The sequence below is a fragment of the Coenobita brevimanus genome, chromosome 70 (assembly GCF_032717465.1).
Source record: "Coenobita brevimanus isolate Jiangsu-jjx chromosome 70, ASM3271746v2, whole genome shotgun sequence".
In the NCBI taxonomy this organism is placed as follows: Eukaryota; Metazoa; Arthropoda; class Malacostraca; order Decapoda; family Coenobitidae; genus Coenobita; species Coenobita brevimanus.
The window spans coordinates 23,841,376-23,864,156 of NC_137023.1; the positions used below are offsets into that span (position 1 = coordinate 23,841,376).

Consider the following 22,781-nt stretch of genomic DNA (forward strand, 5'->3'; position numbering starts at 1 on the left):
CTTCCAACGACGGCTGTAATCTTCTAAGAGTATTATATGTGTTGCAACCAAATGCAAATAATAGAGTTTTATACATAAAAAAGAGAAATTTCCCTCACTCAAGGCCTCTCACCCTTCTCTAAAACATCCCTGCTACTTGACTGCAAGGTTAGGGTGACTTCTAAAGTGCAAGGTGAAAAATGTACTCGGTGTGTTCTGTCGAGGAACAGTGTTAACATGGGGAAGGGAGAGTGCATTTGTTACCCAGTAATTTTGGATTCCATACGAACCCGTGAGAACACACCTTACGACGCTCTGTAGCAACTGCCTACTTTCATCCTATTCGGAAACCAGTCTATGGTCTGTGAAGACGGGGGAGATATGGTATCATAATCCTTGGCACTCCTAGGTTTGTAAGACTCACTCTCAGGTGAATTTTGTCTAGCTTTAGCGGAAACAGAATGCTAAAGTTATCTCAGACTTGAGTGTTATTATATGCTGCATTAACGCTCCCAAGCTCCTATTATTCACACAGCTGGAAAAAAAAAAAGTGGTGTTAGCTGGATCATAGTACATGAGTGCTCCAGGCCACGACGGTTAAAAGTATATACAGTAATTTAACCTCTGTGAACTGGTATCCCATGAAGTTACCGTAACTGTTAGTAATATGAATAATGGAATAAATCAACATTCATTTAATGCGTGAGTGCAATGGAGACATCAGAGCGGCTGAAATTCATAACCCGGCTCATAATATACTTTACACAGCGAGAAGGACAGTGTTAAAACTGGAGTTTAATTACACTTAGATTGCTGCCAACAGCACCTGGTAAATCTATTTATCATTATGTTTGCCCAAGATGGCCACAACTTACATGCTTCTAAACCCTTCTTTTATAACTCATCTCCACGCTCTCCTGCCAATCATAGTCGACTACTTTTATGATCCTTATCCTTACATCTCGTTCTTGGTCTTCACCTCGTTTCCTCGACAACTTCGCTTGTATAAAATGGAATTCTTAACTGAAGAGTCTATTCTATGTTCAGAACAAATCTTCATATTCCTGTTAACCACTGTATATTTATGCCATCCACCTACACTACATTTTGATTATACGCCCGTAACTCCCCAATCACATCTTACCCTCTGCAGCTTTGATTCATGACTTCTCTCTTGTATTCACATCACCTCTGTTATTCAAACCTGCCACTAAAGGCACTGTTATGTGGGATCTTTTTAGTTCCAGACTCAACTTTGTAAATATATCACCCCTTTCATTAGATCTGCCATTTCCCTACCTAGGTCGATTCACCTACTGATTTTCTCACATTCTGTAACCGCTTTGAAAATTACTCTTCTTTGACAGTAGATCCATTCAGCGCAATGACTCTCTGTATTTACTTATAGCTTCGGGTAATCGTTTTTTTTTTTTATTTTTTTTTTTTTTTTTTATTTTTTAAGGAAAATCCCTCGAACTGAAGGTATTGAACCAGTCATAAATATACTCTCACATAATTCATAGCTAAATCGTTCACAGTCAAACTTCCCTTTATTCATTCATTCATTGCCAGACGCCATGTATCCCAAACAGGGTGGCCAAGGGCTCAGAGTTAATTGTTTTACAGGGAGGGGCACTAATCCTCCACCAACCCCACTCGACACGTAGGGAGAACGTTATGCCAACAGCATCTGGTGTTCCCAGGCGGTCACCCATCCAAGTACTAACCAGACCCAACGTTGCTTAACATCGCTGATCGGACGGGAAGCGGTGTACTCAACGTGGCGTGGCCGTTGGCTTTATTCACTGTCGGAAAAATCTATTCTCACACAGATTCCAAGTTCACAAAGGGATCCTTGAAGTCTAACCTGCTTATTTCAGAACAGGAAAATATATATGCAAACAACAGAGTACTCTATTCCCCTTTTCCACTCTCCAGTTTTACTCTTCCCCCGGTTCGTTTCCCACTTCTTCATCTTCCAGACAATTTCAGCCACAAAAAAAAAAAATAAATAAAAAAAAAAATCATCAACCCGGAAAGCATTCCACATGCCTTTTCACATTCAGTAAGGTTCAATTCCTTCTTAAACTGTCCCTTCACACCTACTACTGTTTTCAGTGCATCAATAAACTTGCATTCTGTCTTTCACCAGTCATCTGCCCACTCCATATGCTTACCTCCACCAGCGAAGTTAGACGGAGGATATATATTCACTCGTGTCTGTCAGTCAGTTTGTGTAAGAATGTCTAAACAAGCTGTTATCGAATTTATTGAAATCTGGTGGATTGGTGGACAAAGGTCAAGGAAGAGTTTATTACACTTCTGAGGTGGATCCGAATCCGGATACGGGAATGAAGCACAAATTTCGGTGGAGGTGACAAGGATATGCGCTCTCTGAGACTGTGTGATATGGCAGACTAAGATAATAGAGCTGAGTGATTATGTGAGACCGTAAAAGTATTAGTCTGGAAGAAGTGAGGAATTCTAACAGTTAAATATAAATAATTTTATGGGCATTGACGCAGGTATGAGGGCTTCTAATGCTTTCTAGTTGATCAAGTACATCACACCAGCCATATTGTATCTGCATCCCAAATAAGCCCTTTCTGGAGCCATGAACGATGCATACAGCTTATATTTTCTCGTAGAACCTCAACCATTCGCCTAATGAAAAACTGTATTCTACAAACTCTCTTCCTTTCCTGAATCCATTTTGTTCTTTAGTAACCAACATCTCGATATTCTCTCTCTTTGTCACCACAGGTCTGCTGTGACTTCGGGACTCACCATATCCATCTATACATCTTCACTTTTTTCGACAATTTTTTCTACTTCCGTTAATCCCACAGATGACAAAGGTAAACAAATGTGGAATGTGGAATGTAGGTAGCTGTGGACTGGGGACTGCTGGGTCGGGATTTGTTCACGGCAGTTGCAGGATTTTTTTTAGACTTTTGGGTTCTGTATCAGTAAGTTCATCTAAACGTTATTAGCACATCCCCATTAACACCATAACACCATATTTGAATGAAATGTATATCACATTAAAGATAGTGGGCGTTAGTTTTCCAGTGGTAACGGTTGATGGTTGCGGCAATCAGCCCTCTGTTGGTGTGTGGTAGGCGAACTGTCGGCTACCAGCAGTGGATAAAAAAAGAGAAATTTATCAACTAATAAGACTTCCTTCATTACGTCCGTTCTAGATTAAATGAGTAATTTGTTAATTCATTAATTAAAACTTACATATTTCCTCTTGAATTTAGTTAGTCAAATATAGTCCTTAAGGATTAAAGTCCGAGGGCGAGATTTGAGGGGAAATTCTGGGATCTCCTTCTCTTTTCACTTGAAGTTAGAATCATTTAATATTATAGTTTCACTCCTGCCTGGGCGAATATTAGAGTGGTGAGTCATTGCGTTGTGTGGAATATGGTGCGGAGCTGCATGCGGGGTCTGGCGTTTCCAGCTCTGCCTCCCACAGTCACGCGCCTCTGCTCTCCAACATAACATTAACTTTATCCAGCCGTGACCTGTGTCCAAGGAGATTCCTTGTTCACTTCCTGCCTCCCTTGCACATATATTCAGTGCGGTGCAGAGAAAATATACCCTTCCTATTTTGAGGAAGTTCTCTGTGCTTCTTAAGGAAGTTATTCATCGTTTAACCTGTCGGTAACGTAGGGGCCCGAGGCTGGGCTACCTGACTCTAAGTATGTACTAAAAGACTGACCAGTCGCTCTTCCTGAGTGGCATCATGTGAGTAGTACACCCGTAGGTCCCCTCGTATTCAGATCCTTCGTGAGCCACATTTAACAACAACTTGGACACCTAAACCTCCTGAACAACGAACATACATCAGCACGACCTCCACACAGCAGTAATGAGACGGCCCCATCCATCGACCTACTTTTACTTGCTCCTACACTTGTCATTCTCTACTCTTGGAAAGTAGTCCATGATTTCCCACCGAAACAGCTCCTCCTTATAATACAAAGCCATTACAAGCAAATGCAAAAACAGCCAAAAAAAAACTTTCATTAATTAAAAGAAGACAAACTGTAAACCAGGTACTGGAAACGTTTAACGTATCTTAGCCTGTTATCCAAACATGACACAGTATTCACATGACACAGTATTCACGACCTTCAACACAATTATAACACCAGGCAACAAACTACAGATTCCCTGTCATAACACTCAAACTGCAGCCATAACATCTCTCCTGAAAGATAACAATTCATTAAGGAAAAATCTACTAAATACTCATTTCAGTCCGCCAGAGAGAGCAAAATTTAACAGTCCAAACAATACTGTAAAGGTACTGCTCAAAACACAGAACAAAACAATAAGAAAATATTAAATGGGAACTTTGTTGACACTCTTGATCACATAATGAGAGGCAGCAAAGTTTAGCTACACATCTAAAGCCTGACCCTAACCAACTCACGATACCTTATTAAGTAGGGATGGAACTATTCCCAGCAAGTAGGAGCAAGCACACCACCAAATAGAGTTAAGCCTTAATAAGCCATAGAAGCACGAATCCTCAAAACAGAATGAAACACACACACACACACACACACACACACACACACACACACACACACACACAAACACACCACCTACATTCTTCACTAAAGTTCAGCAATGATGATAAGCATAAAAAGATATAGTAGAAGGGCCAGACCAGATTAAAACATCCACTTCAAATACCTTGGTAATAAAGCAGTTAATGCCTTCAGTGAAATTTTCAGATTCCCAGCCAGATCCCCGATACCTGGAAGAAAGCAGTCCTCATTCTCATACTCACATCAGAAAAATCTGCCACAATCCCACATCATACACCACAATATCGGGCGCTTTACACACCATGCGTACTAATGTAAAGGTTAATTTAAAAAAACACCAACCCCGCCTCTCTTTAACTAACTCCCAAGATTGAATCAAGGCTAAACACTCAACCACGACTCACCCCTTCAAGCTGACGAAACATAAGCAAGTCGGTTCAACATGGAGCAACACCATGAAGAACCAAGCTAGCAGTAATAAACATAATGGACTTTTTTGACACAATACAAAGACATATCGTGATAATAAAATATTAGACGCAAACATGAATTTAGTTTTTTAATATTGTTGGCCTCATATTTCTTAGGCAGACAACCCCACGTACGCTGCCCCAGAAGAAGCTCTAAACTGAGACTACTATCCAACGGCTTCCTACAGCACCTGGTTCTTTAAACCTTACATTTTATCGCTCTTCGTCATGACCTGTCATCCCTTCCTCCTTCATTAACAGGACTGAGGTATGCTGATGATTTAGCAACAACAACAAAATACTCCAAGACTAAGCAGTATCTCACCTCCACCTGTACTTACACGCACTAGAATTCTGGTTTAGATAACAGATAACGACTGCCTCGCCAACCAGATCATCTATGGTCCTCTTCATGTAAGACAAACATCAATCTCAAACACAACCTCAAGTTTACATCTAAAAGGCACTTCCAAAATAATGAGACGTGTATTGGACACACATGATCTTTCCCAGTAACCACAGTGAAAAGGCATCTCGTAGACTCGGCATGAAAGAATTTCTGAAAATCATCTATAAACAGTTCATTAGAATAACAGTGAACTACACTGCTACAGGCTATACCCCGACTTTAACCAATATAAACATGAATAAGTTTAAAAAACACAAAGCATTCTTAAGAGCATTACCAGCATAATAAAAGTCCACAAATACAACTTACCAACATTAAGTAATAGAAATATTTCAAGTCAAGGATCACATGAACATGACTGGCACATAGATAATACATTATTTTCAGCTCAAGATACACCCTACCCCTGTATCTTTATGTCGCACAGTCACACTTCAGAAAGAAGCAAAAAACGAATAACCACCTAGCACAACACAGAGGTACTCTTTAACACCCGTCCTCCTCCACCAATTATTACATTTCATAAAGAGACAAAACATAATACCACCACAGCCAACCAAAGCCTTTTTCCTAACAAGAGCCATCAGGTACCACCAGTGGATATCCATCCCTCAGAAAATATTCTTCCCAGAAACACAAGTGCACAATACCAGACTGCACAAAATACAACTCTCAAACAGGTCAGTACGCCTTTACTGCAGTTAGGCTCCTATAACACAACTCATTCGCCTCGTGCATCACACTTCACAACACAAACAATTCTTCAACATCTCAACAAAAGACTTTTTGGAGTAAACATAATGAACTGTAATAGCTTATAAGGGGTGGATGGCCGGTTATATGTTAACTTTTTATATTCCAAGGACGCATTTTCTATTCCATTATTTTTTTTCTTAATTTACCTTATACAAGACGTGTTATTCTTATGGCTTGATCTGTCCTTTGTTTAACGAAATATTTCACCCAGTCTAAAGAAATCATCTGTTGGGTACATGAAAGATAACATACAAAACGTCACCGTATCCAGAGTTAATGCACCAGACTACAGATATAAGGAAAGAATCCCTCTTTCGAAGGGGCAAAAACTGAATGCGCCTTAATGCTCGCCGTGCAGTCGATACGTATACATCAAAGCTTTCGCCTACATCAACTGAGTGTGGAAAGAAACAACCACAAAGCTTTATCCTTTGGGCACACATATCCATAATCTCTGCTATGACAGACTAGGAATATTATAAAAGAGTGTGGTATGGCAAGGAATCCGAGCGTTTTACATCCCTTCACAGCGATAGCGCATTTTTCATTTAATTATGACTACCGTCAGGCGATGCTATCATGTTTGGGAGGACCCTTAGCAGCTAATGAGTAAATGAAGGATATATCTAATAACTCCATTTCGAAAAGTCTTTTTTAAGCTGAATATAATCGTCTACAGTTAGCAAGGATGTAATAAACACTGCATCATCGGACTGAAGGAATTAAGACGAGGAAGATTGGCCTAATGGAAAAGCAAAGAAATTATGCTAATAAAATTGATCATTATCTCAGCGATATTTTTCACCAAGGAGATGGGATTCAAGTCCACAAACTATCGAACGCTTGATCACAGTTCCAGCCCAAACTCTGTCCATTCGTTCTTCACCTTTTACGAGCAACTCTGCTTGTTTTTTTCGCAGCCCCTTCACGCTCTCATCCCAAGGACAGCTCTTATGCTTTATTCTGCCACTACTATTTTACCAAACCTGAGAAAAACATTTTGAACTGAAGAGTGTGGGTCATCCTTCATTAAACCTTCACTAACTCTCTTGAGACCGAATAAAATCGTCTGGAAGTACCAAGAACAAACTATTATCATACCTCTGTGGATGCAAAGGGTTTGTATGTACTGCAGTTCAGGAGGGTCTAATATGCAACTGTAAAATAATAATAATAATACGACATAATACTGAAGGAGATCGCTTGTAATGAAGTCAATAATAATAATAATAACAATAATAATAATAATAATAACAGTAATAATGTCTCAAGCTGAACTAGAACCGCCCAGCTGTGGCTGCCGGTCCCTCTAGGCCCTTCACACAAACAGGGCCATTATAGGGCCAAAAATTGTCATCTTATGACTTAGAAATAATGTACATAATAATTAAAAAAAAAAAAAAGCTCAAACTGTAAAAATTTTCAACAGTATATAAATATGGCTTAGGCTGAGAACATTTATAAAAGTGACTAGGATTATCATGAAATTGTAGCCTAAGCCACGAACGGGTTATAAAAAGACTACTGAATGAATCTACCTAAGTTATTATCTCCCGCCTTTACAAAGGCGAGGCAAAATAGTTTTTGTTGTTGTGTGTGTGTGTGTGTGTGTGTGTGTGTGTGTGTGTGTGATATCTTGAAAAGTTGTGGACGAATTTTCACCAAACCTCTAGAAAATAGTAACGCTGTGTACAGTATGTGCAGAAACTATTACTTTTGGTGAGGATTTGATCAAAGACAACCGTATGGGACCCACCGTGTATCAAATTGCATTTTGGCCAATACCTCAGCAACGGATAGAAACGTGGGTGGCAAAGTCCGCAGAATTTACCAAAATTTTCGTGTCATGTTACCGCCCGCCTTTAGCGAGGCGAAGCAATATTTTTGTTAGTGTGTGTGTGTGTGTGTGTGTGTGTGTGTGTATTCCCAGAATATCTGAAAGTTGTGGACGAATTTTCACCAAACCCTCAAGAAGTAGGAATTATATGGATGTGCACAAGTCTATTACTTCTGGTGAGTATTTAGTCAAAGACCACCGAATACCAGCCACCATAATAGCAAATTGCATTTTGGCCAGTACCTCAGCAACAGATAGAGAATTTTCCTTCAAATTCGGCTTGTAGGTAGCTTGTGGTGGACGATTAGCATTCGGCCCCTGGATGCTTTTGTTCCCTTGTATTTATAATCTTAAAATATATGTACATAAACTCGACTTACGAATCTTTATGAATAAGTTAAGTCTCTGGGGATGATCTACTGGGGGGGGGGGTCCTATGAACGTCCCTGTCATTGTCCTGCAAAAGACTTGTTAAGTCCATTAGGAAATAAGTCAGTAACCCAGTGACACTTGCTTTATAATCTGGCCCCTCAGAGGGTCTGGGAATAGTAATATATAGTGGTCACGATCCATTTAATAGCGAAGGGATAGACAGATAGATCTCAACTCGAAATGACTGATAGAGTTGAAATTAGTCATCAAATAATAAATATAAATAACACTGACATTCATACTCCTGTCTAAAGGAAATTGATGACAGCATCCTTATCGCATACTGGTACATACCCTCAAATGACAGTCGCGTACCAACTAAGAAAGTACAGTAAATTTTATTAGTAAGTTTCCATTCTGATGTTTTTATTTGCTCCATACAGTGTTGAACATAAGTCACTACAACAAGCACGGCATGAGGCTTTGGTGTACCTGTCTGCTAATTCATCTCCTACATGTGCCTGTGGCAAAAAGAACCTTGCTATTTTTAATGCCTCATAACCTCAATTTGTCCATCTCTTGACACGTCTTAATCTTTCACGTGACTCTTCTCTTAACTTCCACAACATTCAGATCACTCCAATATCTCTTTCAGTTCTTGGTATTTCCTATTGTCGTGATCTGTCTTGTAGGGATCACATTACTTCGGTACCAAACAGCATCGCAGAGGTTAATTCTGCTGGACCGACTCCATCCGTTCTTTATCCCAGCTCAGTTGTTGACTTTCTATAAGAATCTTATACGGTCATCAATGGAATGCACCTTTCATGTAGAGGCTCAAGCAACACTTCTAAGAATGGAGGAATTAAAAACTTTTTGTCTCAAAGACTCCCCTTCCATCTCTCTCTCTCTCTCTCTCTCTCTCTCTCTCTCTGTGTTTCATTAATTATTCTTCTTCTTGAACTCTCTGCTGGCATTCCTGCATCATTACGTCAGGCACTCCACAGCCGTTTAGCTACACCATCCAGCCTCATGCATAACATTCTGTGGCAGGCGTCAACCGGTACTCTTAGTCTAACATGAATGCACGTGGTAAATTCCGGATTTGTCTTTCTGAGTCAGTCTTTCATACTGCCTTTAATCTTCCATTTCTTAAATTCAGTGTCCAGGCATCTCGAGATGAATGAATATTTATTTGGCATCCGTCTTGTTCTTCTCCACTGGTCGGATCAGTTTGGAGAGTAAAATCCAGGTTATATTATAAAAAGGTTACCTCTTCAGGTCCATCATTACTTTTTTTTTCAATTTACAGTACAAGTTATTTGGAATACATCTCTTCGTTACAACAGGAAATGCCTATATTCATTCTAATGAATAATTAGCTAGTGCCTCCCTGAGAGCCATACTATAAAATCCAAGAATTCAGGCAGTCGGACATCGGCGTTTAGTCGTCAGAAGTTCCCGACCGCCAATCATCCTTACTATGTATGACAAAAAAAAAAAAAAAAAGTGGTGCTAGGCACAACAAACCTCGCCCAACAGCAGTTATTTTATTATTGTTAAATGCTGACTCATTTTGCCATTTAGTGTCAGTGCACAATTAAAGTCTAAGGTAATGGCACAAATGTTTTCAAGTTACCCCCTCTGAAAATCCGTGATCTTGCATTTGACCTTTCAGGGTCACTCAAGGTCAAAGCACATGCTGCCAAATGAAAGTCTATATAAGACTTCCTTAAACGTGGCAAAGATTGGCTCAGCCAAGGAATTCGTGGAGAAGGTTGGGGGAGGCCTTTGTTCAGCAGTGGACTTATAATGGCTGATGATGATGATGATGATGATTTCTTGGCAATAGCAAATATATCTTCAACGAGTTTTTAGCTACAGCCCTCTTAATATCCATGACCTTGAGCTTGACCTTTCAAGGTCACTTATGGTCAAAGGTCAAGGTACAAAATTAAAACCCATATCAGATTTCCTATATAGTGATAATAGTAAATATTTGTATCTTCAACCTGTTTCAAGTTATCACCCCTTGAATATCCGTGACCTTGAGATTGACCTTTCAAGTTCATTCAAGATCAAAGGTTTTGGTGCCAAATGAAAGCCCATATTACGAGTTCCTGTATGTTCATAATTATAAGTATCTGTCTTCAATCGTTTTCAAGTTATAGTCCTCTGAAAATCCGTGATCTTGATATTGACCTTTCAGGGTCACTTGATTACTTCCAAAATTTGATCACTTTTTTTCTGGTACCAGTACACACATATCCTGAAAGTTTCATGAAAGTTCATTTGGCTGTTTTCCGTAATGATGCTAACAAACAAACAAACACAGACAAGTGGTGCTGGGCACAGCAAACCTCGCCTGACAGCAGTTATTTTATTAATCTTAAATACTTAACCCACGCATCCCATTGGCGTGTGGATACGTCACCACATTTTGTCAAGGTGACACCCATTGATGTATCCATATGTTTTGTAATTGCAAGGTCCATCATTCGCACATTTTACAAATTTCGCACATGATTTTTTAGTATGTATACATGAGACACTCCTCGACCCCGCGTGACCCATGCGCGGCCTTGTCTTGGTCACACACCTGTTAGCAGTGACCCAGCACAGACATGGCGCGCCGAGATCTCTCTGATGACTAAATTTAAGCTGCCCTTGATGCCTTCACAGGTGACAGTGATTCCCTAATCGATGACCATGTGAAGGACAAGGACTACATGCTGCCTGATGATGAAACGAGCAAGAGTGATGAGGAGGTACCATTGCCAAGGAAGAGGTGGTATGTTACGTACTGTAAGGCTAGGGAAGGCCAGCCTCGATCCCAACCACGTGCACGCACCTCTCTCCAGCCACTAGAGGAAAGGTCTGACAAGGACGAGGACGAGGGACGAGGACGGAGCCATAGGATGTGGTGTTACCTCACGGCTTGGGAGGGAAAGGATTTCACTGCAGGGAGCTGAAGGGGTGGTGAGGAGGAAAATCGGGTATGGGACTTGTGCTTTGTATGGGGAAGGTGTGAGCGTGGGACGGGAGTGATCCGTATAAGTGAAAGTGGTGGTGGCAGGGAGGCAGCTCCTGGGCGAGCACATGGTGCATTTAGGGAGCGAGCAGGTGAGGAGCAGCCGCACCCTTGCACCTCTTTCTGCCTGCAAGATTCCCCTGCTTCCTCCCCACAGCCCTGTGATGTGGGGAAAGGAAGGAAAGGGAAGGGAAAGAGTAAGGGAAGAGGGAGAGGGAAGAGGAGCGCGTCTGGGCAAGGACGCCTCTCTCCACCTCCCCATCCACCCTCACTGCCCTCTCCTCCACACCCTGACGAAGGCGATGATGGAGACTAGGCTGGAGGCGGCAGTGTGTCATGGGACTGGGAGAATGGGAGTGACTTCACGCATATCGTTCACCAGTTCACAGAGGAGTGGCGGTCTGGCTGTACTGCTCTTGGATTCCATGCAGGCTCTGCCAGGGTGGATTACTTCCACCTATACTTTGGTGAGGAATTTGTGGAGCGAATTGTGGAGCAAACCAACACATTCACAAGCAGCCAGCGCCATGAAAGTAAGCATGAAGGTGCGAGGAACAGGTATTCCCTCCAATATGACTACCCAGTTACCACAGGTGAGATGTTTATCTTTTTAGCCCTGGTTCTCTTGATGGGTATTGTACAGAAAAGACAAATCCCGGGATACTGGTCTATGGACCCTATGACCTTTCTTTGGGAAGGTAATGGACCAGAATAGATTTCAGCTAATTCTGAGCTGCCTCCACTTTTACGATGCCAATGACCCTGCTAATGCAAATAACACAGATAGAATGAGGAGAATAAGGATGGTATTTGATCGTCTACAGGAAAAGTTCTGCTTATCCTTCTATCCTTACAGAAACCTTGTCATAGACAATAGTCTCGTGTTGTGGAGAGGCAATATTTCTTTTCGCCAGTACATACCCAGCAAGAGACACTGTTTTGGGTTCAAGATCTTCGTTATGTGTGACAGTTAAACTGGTTATGTGCAAGACATAGTCTTGTGCACCAGCGCACAGAAAGACATAACAGAAGATCGAAGTATTGGACTCTCTGGAGCCGTGGTAAAGACAATGATAGAGGAGTACCTTCATCGTGGTCATGTCCTGTATCTGGACAACTGGTACACTAGCTCCCTTCTCACATGGTACCTCCACCTTCACCACACTAGAGTCTGTGGCACAGTCAAGAAAAACTGTTGGCATATGGTCAAGGTTGGGAGGAAACTTTACTAGAATGAGGTGGCTTTTTTCAAGGCAAATAACAGCCTCACCACCGTATGGAACCACAACAGGGAAGTTTTCCTCCTGTTGATGGTACACCACCCCCTGATGCACCACACTGACTCTTTGAATCACCACAGCGAGCAGAGGCTCTACATTTGGAAACAGGAGTTGGTACTGGACTACAATGTCAACATGAGGCAAGTAGACCAGTCTGGCTCCATGATATCCAGTGTGGAATGTGCCAGAACCACCATGAAGTGGTTCAAAAAGCTATTCTTCCACTTGCTCGACATCATGGTCCTCAATGCCCACTACCTCCATGATTTGATTACTGGAACCTCAGAGACCTTTGAGGGGTTTTTGATGGAGCTGTCTCGCTAAATCATCGTGAAATATGCAGAGGACAGTCCCCACCACCGCACCCGCCCCGCCATTGCCGTCCAGATTCCCTTACACCTCACCAGGCGCCACTTCTCCACCACCATCCTTCCTCAACCGAACCGTCCTAGACCCCAGCGCCGCTGTCACGTATGCCATCACTCAAAAGTAAGACCAACCACTCAGAGAAAAGACATGAGGTATGAGTGTGTGGAATGCAACATAGGATTGTGCATTGAGCCACGTTTCAAAGAATACTACACCTTTGTACATTACTGAAACTGTGTGTGCTTGCGATAATACGATGCTCACGATATTAATAAGTGCTGTGAATATGAGATAATGACGCTCACTATAAAAGTAAGACCTGTAAATATGCGATAATATGATGCTCACTACAATAGTAAGGCCTGTAAGTATGTGATAACAGTTATATAAGGTGGAAACTGGTATAATGTTAGTGGAAAAGTATAATGTAAGTGGTAAAATAAAATGTAAGTTGAAACAGCATTCCTAGTGAGTCATATGTGCAAGATTCTGGTGATTTTCATGTGATAGCTATATGGAACAATGCTTGTAACACCTATATTTTTGTTTGAAAACCAATATATTCTTGTACTACATGTTTTTTTGTACCAAATTAATAAATATCTACCTACTCTGAGTGGTTTCCCATACTAATCCCTGCCATAGAAAACGTAACAGCTGCAGCTTAGCTCCAGAGAACACGGTACAAGGTCTGCGGAGGGTCACCTGTTTAGACCAATTTAAGCTCAGGTGAGCACTTTTTCTGTAATTTTCCAATGTTTCTCACGAAAAGCGGAGGTCTGAGCCCCCCCTCCAGAAAATTCCAAAATCTGCTGGGATGGGGGGGGGGGATCAGTGATGAAAAATCTGCCCAGGTGCAGGAGGTAAATCGTTACCGCCAATTATTGTCAGTACATAATTAAAGTCTAAGGTAATGGTGCAAAATGTTTTCAAGTTACGTCCTCTGAAAATCCGTGATCTTGTGTTTGACCTTTCAAGGTCTGTCAATGTCAAAAGCCATGGTGCCAAATGAAATCCCACATTACGAGTTCCTGTATGTTCTTAATAGTTAATATCTGTCTTCAACCGGTTTCAAGCTATAGCCCTTTGAAAATTCATGACCATGATTTTGACCTATCAAGGTCACTCGATTACCTCCAAAATCTAATAATTTTTGTTTGGGACTAGTGCCCACATATCCTGAAAGTTTCACGTAATTTCATTCGGACGTTTTTCCTTAATGTTGCTAACAAACAAACAGAAACAAACTCGACCAAAAACAATACCTCGCCGGACTCCGTCCTGACGAGGTAAAAGATTTGGACTGTCAGCCTTGGCGAAACCCAAGTCAGGCTATTGAACGCCGCGCCAGTTACTAGATTGGGCTAGCTCCGTGCCAGTTGTGAATGTTTCTTGTTTAAACCAGACACAACGATAACACATTCTAAGCGGTTAGTTTTACGAAGAAAATATGTATAATGAGTTTACGTTAGAAGGTGGAAAAACCTGACAGTAAAACGCATAAAGAGGATACACATACGGGCAAGGTACAATATACTGTATAGGCTAAGCATGAACCATGATTTAGCCTATTTAGGACATTATTAATTTTGGGTGAAATAATTGTTGAAGATATCTAAACCTGAATTTATACTAGCGAAGTTAATGTATCATTGCATACCTTATAGATATTACATACCTTATAGACTTCCATGGAATGTTTCCTGCCACCCACCAATCAGGAGCTATACAGCAGTATTTCCCGATTGTGTGCAGCTCTGCTTATGTGGCAGCACATCCTATATTCCTAAATCTTTTATTGTAAGGTGTGAATGTAGAGTTATTACAAAATTATTTTTAACATGCAGACTGCTGTGTTTCTTTATAAAGCTGGTGGAATGGTAACATCAGTTGCAGCATCAACACCTGTGGGATGCAGTAGCACTACTCCATTTTTTTTTTATTATTATTTCTTTCCACACCTATCGTCAAAAAATGAGCAGCAGACATGATGGAAAATAAAGGTTATCAGTTTCGTGTACTGTCGCAGCCATTCATTCAGTTCTTATATATCTGACAATAGTTTTCCTTCACTATGCTATTGCCACCTTCATTGTCCCGCTTATTACCGACGGTAAATTTCCAGGTTAGCTCAGTTACTGTACTCCTCTGGTGCTGTACCTGCATTCTTGATTAACACCTTTCCCTTCAAACAGTATGCAGCAAATGTCTTAGATTATTTTATACAGTATTTCCCATATTTTCTTTTCTTCTATATTCATATCCGAGTCTGCTGCATTAGCTTTACTTCTTCTTTCAGAAACTATTCCACCTCTAAAGTACTATCATCCAATTCTATTTTTTTCCATTTTTAATATGTTTAATGTATTGCATTTCTAACCTCCTGATAAACTGTTCGTATGTTCAGTGTTGGTCTCCTTTGTTAAATATTTATCTCATTATTATTTCCTGTTTGTCATAGTCACTGCTTAACTGCTCCTTTCATGCTTTTGTATAATCCTTCCACCGAAACGTACTTCCCTGACTTTCCTTCCCTATCCACTTCTCCATTACAGTATCTATCATTTCCATTTCATCTGCCCTTAAAAAAAAAAAATATCATATGCATTGCACAGGCCATTTCCTAAGGCCTGCAGATAGTTATAGGTATGAACAGCTTTTGAGATACATGTTGAGACAGTTTCATGTTGGTGGTTCAAGCCGTTCATGAGATATAATGGTAACAGATACACAGACAATGGTAACACACACACACACACACACACACACGCACAGAGGAGGGCAAAAACATTATCGCTCCGTCTTGGTAGAGGCGGGCGATAATTATTTATTGCTTGTAAATGAAGAAATATATGCTATCTTATTTATGAATATTCAAGCTTGCTTCTCGAAAGAAGGGTCTCTGGTGGCGTTCGTCCGCCTGTCACATTCCTGTACTATTTTGCGCCATAACCAGGTGATGAGCGCCTGGCGTGAGCTGAAAATTTATTTTGGTACGAAAAACAGAAACGCTTGACGCTGACGTTCGACAGTACTGATGGTTAGGTTTTATAGTACGGCCCTTAGGCGGTGGTCATAAGAGAAGATTTATGTTTTTCTACTCTGTACTGCACCAAATATACTTTTGTTTCTCCAAACGTACTTTTGTTTCATTAACTCGAAGATAAATAAACTGCAGATTCAGGGGAACACCGCAAATTTTATCCTCTCGAAGCTAATTTGTACAAATCAGTTTAATTATCATAGTGCAACTTAATTAGGCTAATGGCCCTGATATTATAATATACCTAATGATGTGTTCCCAGCAGTTACAGGTCGCTAGGAAACGGAAATCTCTTCAGTTACAAATTACCTTGTTAACTGACTGCAGTATCAAAATTTACCCCTTTGGTCTGAGGACAGATGTTGTATTCTTCAGTTTATGAGAGACTCTTGGCTTAAAAGTATAAATGAAGGTAAAATGTAAACTTTCTAGAGCGAAAACATATTATACGTTGAGTAGAGTTGTACGACAGTAACAAGTCTTAATAAAGGAGTTAATTCTTTCCTGAGCCAATACTTTTTTGCCCCATTAGGATTATAGGAGCATTCGGCTAGGCTATGCAGCCCCGATATTTAAGCCAAAGGTAACCAACCTTAAACACCCCCGAGTGGCTTTATTTGAGTAGACTGTAGCACCAGAGGAGTAGACTGTAGCACCAGTCGAGCAGGGCAGTACTCCCTAGGTGGATGGAAAGCTGATGACAGGGAGTGCTGGAGCTCCCGTTTCATCAGCCCTCAGGACTAGTTCCTGACCATCCCCCTTTGCTGAACTTTTTCAGTGTCTCAGTTACACAGAGAGTAGGCCAGCATGCTCTCCAGTACAAATTTCTCTAACTATCTTCACCAAACTACATGCACAGTACTGTACCCCCTCCACAATATGTCTACCCCCGATGTATATATGTCCCCCCCCAATGCATACATGCCCCCACTAATCTTGCTAGGTCAGCACCCTTTCCCACTCCTGAAGGCGGCGTTATTGCATCAGTTCTTAGCAGACAGCCGAGAAGGGCAGACTGTTTTAATGTGAGCTTGTAATAAACTCCTTATCTAGCTGTTTGTACACGGAGTTTCTATCACCAAAGTATTGCAAGTTACATTTGGTAGCAGCGGTGTTTCAAACCATCACATTCTGACCGCCTCCTTGGATTTTTAGTGATACAACAAGATACACGACGACTCGCATCTGCCAGCCTCGCCCCTCCTCCGTGCCTCTATGCCTTGGCTGTGCTTTTCGAGTGTACCATTTTTCTCACCAGTGCTCACCTCTCAAACCACCGCACCCATACGCCTTGTTCCTGACCGCATGTGTCGCCGTCGCCGACCTACGCACCTGTTGCACCTGTTCCCAGCACCTGTTCCGGACTTATCATAGCTCCTGCCCCCACGGTGCCACTTATCACTGTCTGCCCGCTGCCTGCCCACCACCATTCTCTGCATTTGCAACTCACCAGCTCTACACCTGCCTTGCGCCAACATCTGCCTCACCACCCACCACCGGCCTCCGCCATCGCCCGCATCTGGTCTGCATTACGGAGCCTCCTAAGACCGCCACTCCCTGCCGGTGATTCATCGCGGTGTCTCTTCTCCTCTCCGCCCAGCTGTCTCTCCACCGCCGCCCCGCCCCGCCCCGCCCCGTCGCCCCGCCCCACCCCAGCCCAGCTACGCCCAGCCACCCTGCACGTCATACATCTCGACACTCCCGTTTCTACTGTGTAACTATAGTATATCTTTCCTTTCTCTAGAGATTATCCTCGATTTTCTCTACAGATTGGTTATTGTAATTATTCCATCTCATTTTCATTACCCCGTTTTCATCTTCACCTACGTTATTTATACTCCATCTCATCCTTCGCATTTTATTTAAACCATCCATGCCCGCACCTTCATTCATTTTCACACCTAGTGTATTCCATTCTCTCATTGTTATTTATACATTTCCACCTACGTATCCATCTTCATCCTTTCATCTTCCATTGCCGCATTAAATGTCCTACTTTCCACGTCAACCGCTAACCACCAGCCCTCTCGACCTGGAAACATCACCTGCTCATACCCCGTCTCCCGACTCTAACACAATCACTCATTTACGAAGTGGCAAAGAGTACCACAGCCCTGTACCTGGGACTCCCGTTTCACTTCCTGCAGAATCACTTACTACCCGTCCTACCCTCGTAAATCCAGATACCTCCTCCTCTACTCCTGCTTCTACACTCCCTTCTTCTTCCTCTACTCCTTCCCCTGTCGTTCCTTCTCCTGCCTCCCTTCATACCCCGTCTTGCTTGCCCTTAACTGCCACTACCTTCTCTCTCTCCCACACCTCTCCTGCCGCCACTTCTGCACTTCCAGCCATGGCCAACCCTCCACAGTCTATCTATCTCGATGATGCCAATCGTCCCAAATTTACCGACCAGGACCCAACTTGGTCTGTCTATGATTTCCTCAGAGAAGTCGAAATAGAAATAAACAATAGACAAATTACCGAGGAATCGCTCAAAGTAGTTTACCTCCTCGGTCGCTTGCACCACGGTAAATCAGACATCGGATCCGCGATCCGTGCAGGACATTTCGATAGCATTCGTACCTTTGCTGATTTTCGTACGGAACTCATCAGCCTTTGTTGCCACCATTCAAATACTGCGTCTCTCATGGGATTCATTAATCTCCTAAACCAACTAGATGAGGACTTGTGCGTCCCAGCGCAATATGCCAAGCTCCGCGAAGATGCCGCCACCATGAAAGCAACTAGTAGCGAGATGCTCCAATTACTGGTAGGCACGAAATGGTTAGAAGACAAGAATGGCGTTCCAATGCTTTCACTCACCAACTTTGCTGACTTAATTGGTTACCTGAGATTCCTTCACTGGCTTACTCCTAAACAGCGAGAGCTAGCCTTGGAAATCGGTTTCAATCCAGGGGATAAAATTATTCAGGTCACTAAAGCCATTCATGGAAGAACAGGTTCGAACTACACGCGTCAGGGCACCACCCAACCCTTGGCCTCCTCAGTCTGTCACACCTCCACTACCCCAAACCAATCTCGCTCCCGTCCCACCACACGCGGCAGACCTGCCACACATCGCTCTCCTACCGCAGGCCGTGATCAATCTAGCGCCCGACGGAACAGACAATCTTCGATTCTTTGCTGGTACTGTGGTCATCCTGGACATCGAGCATCCTGTTGCGACCGTGCATACAGACGTCCTCACTCCCAAACCAGACAGCGTACGCCTTCCCGCTCACGTCGTCCACACTGCAAATACCACAAATCAAGCACGACTCACACCACTGAGGAATGTCGTTACCTCAACCATGTCCAGTATTTCTTCTTTGCTGTTCCCATCTCTGTCACAATCATGTGTCCTGGTTCTTCCGTTCGCTCCATCCCCGCTAGTGGTCTCTACAAAGCCCCTGACTATTATACTGTCAAATCAGAGTCCGTCATCACTTACGCCACTCACTATCACCAAGCTGTTCGTAAACACTCCTATGACATCTTTCAACCAATCGACATGCCTTCAACCCTACCTTCTGCCAACATTACCATCACCTCCCCTCACTTGCTCATGCTCACCTTCCTTAATGACAGTGATTTCATTATGGATGAATTTTCTCTGGCCTTCAGCCGTTCATGGGTTCATCCAACAGTTGTGTTTCCCCCTGTGGTTATCGCTTTCATAGGTTTTCTACTCATCATCTGTGCAGTGCATTGATGTGTCAGAAAAATGGAACGTCGACTCCAGGAAATCAGAGTCGCTACAGGCATAGTACGCCCTACACACGACGTAGAAACTCCCCGTACTTAGTGCCCTCACATTCAGTGACTACCAATGCCATCTGCCATTTAACCAAACTGTGAACTGAACTCTGCCTACTAGACAATGATGGTATTTCTTTCATGCATTACTGAGTGACAGTGTATCCTACAGAAAATACAAAAAAAAAAAAAAAATGTAGGAAGAACAACAATAGAACTCTCATATCTACTCCTTGTTTATCATGTATCAAACTATTATTGTGTAATTCCCATTATATTTATATATCCCTTCGACCCTTACTGGATTTGTACCTATTATTCCTTGTATATCTTATATGTATATATCCTTCTAATTCCCTCCCCTCTACATGGCCATATCTCCCCTACTGCCCCTGTATCATACTTATCCCTTGTCCAAACCTCCCGGTCCTGCCGTACTACTATAATCAAACACCATTTAACTCCCGGTGTCAGGTGACACCGTCTCAGCTACCCGGGGGAGTAGTGTACCCCCTCCACAATATGTCTACCCCCGATGTGTATATGTTCCCCCCCCCCAATGCATACATGCCCCCACTAATCTTGCTAGGTCAGCACCCTTTCCCACGCCTGAAGACGGCGTTATTGCATCAGTTCTTAGCAGACAGCCGAGAAGGGCAGACTGTTTTACTGTGAGCTTGTAATAAACTCCTTATCTAGCTGTTTGTACACGGAGTTTCTATCACCAAAGTATTGCAAGTTACAATACACACTACACTTCCTATTCAAAATTCACCAAAAATTGCGTCGATTCATCAAGCCTCGGAGTCCCCATGGGGGGGGACCATAAATGCCCCCCGCCATCTGCCCTTCTCCCGGTGATGACTCGAGGTGCCTGGAACCACTGTCTGACTCTCTCTGACTCTCTTCTTCTCATTTCTGCAACATTCGCGGCCTTTCATCTAACTTTCGCTCTGTTGAGCACCACCTCTCCTCCTCTAAACCTCACCTTCATTTTTTAACGGAGACTCAGCTGTCTGAGGCAACTGACAGCAAACCCTTTTCTGTATCCTCCTACTTTCTCTATACTCATTTCAAAGCCAAAGGTGGCTGTTGTGTATACATAAGCAACGACATATCTTGCTCTCGTGTTCCTGAACTTGATTCTTCTGAATTCTCCACACTCTGGCTTCGGCTTTCCTGTCATTCTCTGACTAAATATATCTGTGCTGTTTACTTATCCCCTATTTCTACTGACTATCAAAAATTCTTCGACTATCTTACTTCTACGATGGAACACATTCTGTCCATTTCTCCTTTCTCTGAAATCTCCATTCTTAGAGATTTCAATGTTCACCACCACCTTTGGCTGTCCTCTCCTTTCACGGATCCACCTGGTGAACAAGCCTACATCTTTTCTATCCTTAATGACCTAGAGCAGCTTGTACAGCACCCTACCCATATCCCTGACCGCCTTGGAGAGAGCTCCAACATACTTGACCTCTTCCTCACAACTAATCCTTCTGCTTACTCTGTTAATCTTTTCTCTCCGTTGGGCTCCTCCAATCACAACCTTATTACCTTAACCTGTCCTATCACTCCGGTACGGCCTGTGGACCCTCCAGGGAAACGTCGTCTGTGGCATTTTGGAGCTGCGGACTGGGAGGCCCTCAGGCAGTACTTCTTTGATTTTCCCTGGAATGATTATTGCTTCCATGGCCGTGAGCCATCTGAGTGTGCCTTGCGCATTACGGAGGTTATTCTCTCGGGTATGGGGGTATGGAAGCATACATTCCTTTCTCATATCCTTTGACTAACGCAAGAAAGCCTTGGTTTAATCACGCTTGTTCTAATGCTGTCCGCAACAAGGAGAAGGCCTACAAAAGGTACCGGAGCCAACCCACCCCTGAATCACATCATCTTTACGTTTCTGCCCGGAATCGTGCTAAGTCTGTTCTTCGCTCTACTAAAAATAATTTCATCCATACTAAATGCTCTCAACTCTCCAACTCGAATTCTTCCCGCTCCTTCTGGCACCTTGCCAAAAATCTTTCTAACAACTTTACCTCATCATCCTTCCCTCCTCTTTTCTACTCTGATGGTTCTGTAGCTATTTCTTCTACTGATAAAGCAGATCTCTTCGCACAGACTTTCTCCTCCAATTCCACCTTAGACGATTCTGGTGCTGTTCCTCCATCACTTCCCCCCTCTGACTTCGTCATGGCTGACATTAAAATTTCTTCATTGGATATATTTTCTGCCATCACTGGCCTCAGTACTAACAAGGCATATGGGCCTGATGGGGTCCCTCCTGTTGTTCTGAAGAACTGTGCTTCTGTGCTTACACCCTGCCTAGGCAAACTCTTTCGCCTTTGTCTGTCAACTTGTACCTTTCCTTCTTGCTGGAAGTTTGCTCTCATTCAGCCAGTCCCAAAGAAGGGTGACCACTCCCAACCCTCCAACTATCGTCCAATTGCTTTAACGTCCTGTATTTCAAAAGTTTTCGAGTCAATTCTTAACCCGTCACGTCCCGAGGTTTTCCGCACCTATGACATCCCCCAGTCCCGAGCCTTTTTGGAAATTTTTTTTTTTTGCTAAAACTTCCGCTTAGCTCGAGAAACGAAGGAAAATCATTAAGAAAGTGGTTCCTGCGGTCTATATGTGGTCCGTACAGGTGCGGTTCCCCCCCGCAGGTATTGTATTCTGTAATGGGCTGGATATGCGTTTACGTTTTCTATGGTAAGGAATAATGGGAGAAACAACACACAACACCTCTACATTTATTGAATTTGAACTAATAAACAATAACAGTAACAATATAATGGATTTCAGACACTTATATATGAAAAATAAGCATTGTACCATCGCGCGAGCATAGCGAGTTTGGTCCGAGTCGTAACATGCTATATGCTAAGTTTCTGGTATGAGTCAACCTATC

At 42.6% G+C, this 22,781-nt stretch overlaps 1 non-coding gene and 1 pseudogene across 1 annotated transcript; one reads left to right on the forward strand and one right to left on the reverse strand.

The window, feature by feature from the left end:
• Positions 1-22,781, forward strand: part of LOC145406403 (hemicentin-2-like) — a 664,782-nt pseudogene that overhangs the window by 198,297 nt on the left and 443,704 nt on the right.
• On the reverse strand, positions 1,658-1,776 carry LOC145406539 (5S ribosomal RNA). Its single transcript, XR_013898562.1, has one exon. It is a non-coding gene; the product is annotated as a 5S ribosomal RNA (ribosomal RNA).